Genomic DNA, 6,384 nt, shown 5'->3' on the forward strand with positions numbered 1-6,384 from the left:
CTTCCTCGGGGTACATTTCTTGCGGGGAATTTTTTTTTTCCGGGGACGTATCTTCCGAGGACATTTTTTCCTACACCCGTCATGACCACGTGTGCACTCACGGGCTGTTCGTTATTCATAGTTTCTGTCGAACGCCACACTCGCCTCTGCGGCAGCCATTTCTTCCTTTCTTCTTTTCCTGTGCTTATGGCATACTCCAATCGGAAATCTGGAGCAGATTCCCGAATCCGCGAAGGAACAAAGTATCTGTATCGGCCATTAAGAACCTAGGATTTGAATCCAACTCACCCGCACAAGCACCTTTTTAGGTTCATGGAGCGAAAAAAGAAAACGCTCTCCCGATTGCTGATTAAATAATCCTTTAGTCAATCATAAAATCCCAAGCTGCCGGGAAAAAAAAACAACTTCTTATGCCCCGGGCCACTTGTATCGATTATGTCTAGCTGAACTCTGCCGCCGGCCCTTTTGTAACAGCAGTGTTAGTTGGCGATGACTGAGAAGCTGGGCTTCTCAGGCAACGATACCTGTGTGGGAAATACCTTAAGAGTAAATGGCCCGGCCGTCTATAGTCGAAAGGAAAACCTCTGAGGCTAGAGCTAAAGTGAAGGCCATTAATGTTATTCTTATGGGTTAGTGAGTGGGCCCTCCGCAGGAATTACCCCATGCGGTCAAGCGAAGCATGTAAACGTTACCCATGCGCGCCTTGAATTTCAGCGCTCTATGTCTGCTGGGAAATATGCCGTGCTCATGTTGACTCCCCGCTTCAGAGGGCTGCGAAAAGTCAGGGAGTTTTTCACAGTGCTGGCTATACCAGAGAATATGCGCGCTATATGCGTCTTTCGGCGTTTTATTTTTTGTTCTCACTTCACTGGGTAACGTGATCCGATAATTTTTTTTTTAAACTTTCGAAAGCGCTGCGCCAGGGGACACAAAGAGAAAGACACGAAGGACAAGCGCTCGTCCTTCGTGTCTTTCTCTTTGTGTTTCCTGTCGCAGCGCTTTCGAAAGTTTTCAGAGGTGTACCAACTAGCTCCATTGTCCGTGTGGTTCGATAAACATCTTATACGAAGAAAGAGAGAGAAACAGAAGGACGGAAAGACAGGGAGGTTAACCAGGCTATGCCCCGTAGGCTACCCTACACGGGTAGAGGGGAAGGGCAGAGACAACCTTTGCCGCATGCTACCTTGCAATTTCTTACTCTCGTCGCATGCACCACGGCCCGTTAGGGCACCAGGTGCACAAAATCAGGTGGCCTTTCGGCACGTTTCGACGTCGTCAGTGCGTGAAATCACAGAGAAAAGCATTGCGTCTCGCCTGGAGCAAGGCACAGGCCAGTACTTTTTCTCGCGCCTATCCTCTTTGTGCTGCCTTTGTTTTAGCACCCACATTGTACCTCCTATCGACGCCGGCTGCTGCGGTACTTGAACCATAGGCGACCGCATGCGTAACACGCAGTGCCGAACTATGGTCCCCAGATTCTAGGGACCATAGCCGAAGGGAGGCGTCTCTGGGTTTCGGCTTGGGCAGCACACACAGTGATGCACCACCGCTGAGCATCGCCGAGGGCTAATGGACGGCGGCTCACGCTACTGCGGTGCCATCTATGGTCGAGCGGCAGCCACAACTGGCGGTTCTCGCGAGGCACTCGCCGTATTCTTTACCTATGACGTCATAGCAGAGCTGACGACGGCGCGCTCTACTCTGGTGTCGAGGGTCGCCGGCACGCACCCTAACTTCACGCTACTGCCACACACTCCTCCTCGGTTTTCCTCCTCGCGCCCTCTTCGCTATCGCCATCGTTCACCCTCCGCTCCTCTCTGCGCTCGGTTACGCCAACGACGGCGAGGTACGCCGCTCTGACTGAGAACGGGCGGCTGAAAGATGCACTGTATAAAGTTCAAGCGAATGCCACTCACTACTAAAACGGTTTAGTAAGTGCACTGTTGGGACCAAACAACCTCGGCTCGGGCTCGCAGCGCCGCAAGTCACCATATGTCTGACACAATACACATGAAAAAACTACTTGGTGACTGAACCACTGTATTTCTTTAGTTGCACATTTTTTTAGACTTAACTTACAGGCCTCCAAGAGGCTTTGTGTAAGGGGCGTCAAATGCAGAAGTTTGTGTAAAATAGGTTCGAAATCAAAAGCTCTGTTAAGGTTCAGCAAAACAGAAAAAAACAAGTGAGTTCAAATAATGAGATATCACAATTCACAAAAAGTGATAAAGGTACAAGACAACTATGCGTCATGGGACCAAAATAGGGAAAATGAACATAGTTATACAAAATCAAAAGAAAACATTTCAGACATACATGAGGATAGCTGCGCATGAACAGAATCAATGAGTCAATAGTCTCAAGTAGCTGAAAACAAATTTATTTGAATTATGAGTATATAAATTACGTGCTAAGCTTTACCAATGAAGTGTTCGCGAAAGGTGTCATGATTACGCTGCAAGGCGATGCAATCCGCACGATCGTTCCAGAGGCGGATGGCGCGCGGGAGTGATGAGAAGTTGAAAGCATACGTGTGCTGACAAAAAGGCCTGCATAGATGTAGTTATTATGTAATCTACGTGATACGTAGGAGTGACAGTGTGGATGTGCTGGTGGTGAATCAGTGGCATGAACGTATTTACGACAGAGATAAAAGGGAAATGTCGCTACGAATTTTCAATGGATGGAGCGAAAGTTCGATCTTTAGTTGGTTTACACTGGACTGATAACTGTAATTTTCGAAATGAAAGGACAAGCCGTATTCTAGACAGCTTCCAACTTCATCAGTAGGTATGTCTGATGAGGTGACCAGTTGGATGAAGCGTACTCTAGCTGCGGTCTGACAAAAGCTATATAGGCTTGTTTACGCACATGGTGGGTAGTGTGCGGCGAAGGAACCCTAGTGACCGGGAAGCATTAGCGAAAATGGTAGTTATATGCTCAGCCTTAACATGAAGAACAATGCCATTCCGCCTGAAGAGGGTTGGTGAAAGATGAACGCCCTGATACTTATACTGCATAGTCCGAGTGAATTAATCGTTGTTAATCTTGTAGGGAAAATGCGAATTGACTGATTTTCGGCTAAAAGAAATTATTTTACATTTCGAAATCTTTAAAGTCATTAGCCATGTTTGACACCAGTCATTAATGTGATTGAGGTCACTTTGAAGTGAAAGATTGTCATTAGTACTTTTTATTGATCGATAATTAATGCAGTCGTCAGCAAATAGCGCATACAAGATGAGATGTTTACTGGCATGTCGTTAATGTACATTAAGAAGACTAATTAACCAAGGACGCTTCCTTGCGGCACGCCCGATGCAACATCGGAGAAAGGAGAGGAATAATTATTAACAAAGGTGAAATGCTGGCGATTAGAAAGTTACGGACCCATGACAAAGTTAAAGATTGCTTTGGCAGACTCCAAAAAGATGCAGTCAGTTTGTGAGTTACTGTTTATGGTAAAATATAGGTAAGTATTAAACTCGAATAACTGCATCTCACAGGAAAAGCCTTTTCTGAAATCATGCTGCATAGAGAAAAAAAGTTATTAGATTCCAAGTGATTGGAGATGTGCGATGCGAAAATGTGTTTAAGAATTTTAAGTGCGATGGGGCGGTAATTTTCGTTTGAGTATTGTGTTGCCACTTTTGAAAATCAGTACTACCTTTCCTATTTTCCAATCGATTGGAGCTCACGGGTAGATATCGACTGCTTAAAGATATGAAGTAAGATTATTCTGCCGACAGAAATTGTATATTTTAGTATTTTGGACTTAATTTCATCGACACTAGAGGAAGAGTATACTTTAAGAATATTTATCTGGCGTACTATGCCATCAAGTGTAACGTCGACTGATGCCCTGTAGGGGTAATCAAAATTTGGTAAATACGGGATGTTAGAATTATCTTATTCAGTGAAAATAGATGCGAAAAACGAGTTGAATGCTTTAGGACAGCCAGCGTCAGAGCAGGGTTTTTTTTTTACGTCATGTATTGAAATATCACTACTGACGCTATTCTAAAGTATCGTTTTCCAGAACTTGCTTGAATTAATCTTAAGTAGCCGAGGAAGGTCTTTTAAAAATATTTTTTTTTGCATCACAAAAGGTGGAACAATACAGTTTAAGGCTGTTTTTGTACTTATCCCGCGGGCATGGCGTACATTCGCTATTTGCGTTTTTGTAGACGTCTTTTTTTCTAATTTCTCATGCGTTGATGCTTTCTTGTTAACCAAGGTTTAGATTTATCATTTGATAGAGTGGTAAGTGGGGCGTGTTCGGCTACAAGTTCTGCGAGCTTGTCTCTAAAAAGAACCCAGATATCTTCTACTGACCTGTCTTGAAAAGAGGGCATCAGAATATTATCAGAAAGCACTTGAAGTTCGCCATTTATTCGATTGTAATCTCCTATGTTATAGTCGCGAATCTTTTTCCTCGTGATGCCAGTAAACGGATGTGGAATGTTAATTGTCAGTTGAAGTAAATTATGGCCGCTCAATTCATCTAAATAATTTATGTGACGCACTCTGTCAGCGGCTGTTGTAAAGATGAGGTCTAATATATTGGCACCACGGGTGGGTTGGGTAACTAGTTAAAATAGGTTGAAGTCAACTTTATGAAGCTTGTTTAAGCAGTACAAGGGGATGAGTGCTTTGCCCAGTCGATCTGTGGAAAATAAGTGTCCGAGTAGATAAGTTAGTTCAGCCTAGAACAACACAAACGCCCTCGTAAGGCTTACACGTAGTTTATCTGAAAAGGGTCGATCGGAGTTTGGTGCGCGGTAACAGTTGCCTACCAAAAATTTAATTGAGGAAATAATGCAAGCTGTCCAAATAATCTCAAGATCGGAATTGGTATTGATTACAAATGATGTGAGCGATTTTTTATGACTAAGAGTACAAACGCGCCTCGCTTATGAATGCGATCACGCCTGTATATATTATATGAGTTGGAGCCAGAGAGAACTTCGCAGTCACCGATAGCGGGATATAACCATGTTTCAGTGAAAGCTATAATATCGGAGTCACTTTGTTCGAGAAAAGATGAGGCATGAGCGCTCTTGGATAAGATGATGGCTTATGGCTGATGGCGGGTAGCGGTAATTTCTAACTTTTCCGAGCAGAAGTTTATTATTTTCTCCTCGTGCATTTCCCAGTCTTGACCTGGTTCATCTCCTATTCCGAAGAAAAGAGGGACTGAACGCCGCATCCTATTTTCCGCATCGTCACACCTTGACGCAATGGCTGTCAGCTGATTCGAGACGCACACTATGTCGGCATTTTTTTCTTCCTCCGTTGAGCTACGTTAGGCGAAGGCTGCTTCTAAGGTCGCTACCTTAGCACTAAGTAGCCGAATTTCGTTTTCAATTTCTGCCTGTTTTTCTTAGCACCTTTTATCTCCTCCAATACGAAAGCAATTAAAAACTTAAAATGCATTTAAAGACGCTTATAGCGTCTTCAAACTTACGGATCGTTTCAAGGGCCTCGGCAAATGTGTCAGCCTCGCTTTTAGACATGGTACCGGGGTTGGATTCAATTCCACAAGACAGCATCAGCAAAATGTCGCAGAAGCCGGAAAAAAATGCCACTAAAATACCCGAACATTGTCTTTAACACGTCTTCAAAAAGAGGTGGGCACGACACCGCAGAAAAACAGCAATTGTTACTCTTAACACCAGTCACGTTGTTCAAGTAACTAACCTGCAACATCAAGCAGCGCGAGTGCATCTTCCCAGGTGCGATGCCGTGCCCCTTTCGGGCGCACAGACTCGGGCCCACAGCGTCGCAACTCAATACAACGCACATGCCCCTGCGATATCTGATTAGTAACTGCTTGGTGACTGTACCACTTAAACAGATACCTCAACCGCTGGATAGCAGAAGGGAAGATGGAGCGAAAATGAAAACAGAAAAGAACAGAATGTAAAGTGGAGAACACGCAGGGCATAAGATGTGCGTGGGAGAAGCTAAATAGACTTATCATCATCGTCAGCCTATGTCCACTGCAGTACAAGGGCCCCTCCCTTTCCGCGCCTGCTGCGGCCACCTTCCCACCAAAGCCTTCCCTAGTCTCATCCGTCTAGCTGACTCTCAGTGTACCTTACTACGTTTGCCTTACCTTCTCTTGTGCTTCATAACGCTACAAAAACCTCCCCGCACGGGCGTATGCAAGATGCAGATGTTGGTAAGTAGCGACACCACGGGTTCCTGACCATCCGCAGTGCGCCACTACGCACCTGAGCACCCGCGCTTAGCCGCGCGTGGCTCACCCCTGTCCGCGGAAAAGGGGTTCATGGTGGAGGGGGCCTTTAAGTCCCCTCAGCGGAGGCAACCCACCAATTTGGCCCAGGCTTCCCGTAGACGGCACCTCCGGCCTGACCCAAC

Source organism: Amblyomma americanum, chromosome 9 (genome assembly GCF_052857255.1).
Source record: "Amblyomma americanum isolate KBUSLIRL-KWMA chromosome 9, ASM5285725v1, whole genome shotgun sequence".
Classification (NCBI taxonomy): domain Eukaryota; kingdom Metazoa; phylum Arthropoda; class Arachnida; order Ixodida; family Ixodidae; genus Amblyomma; species Amblyomma americanum.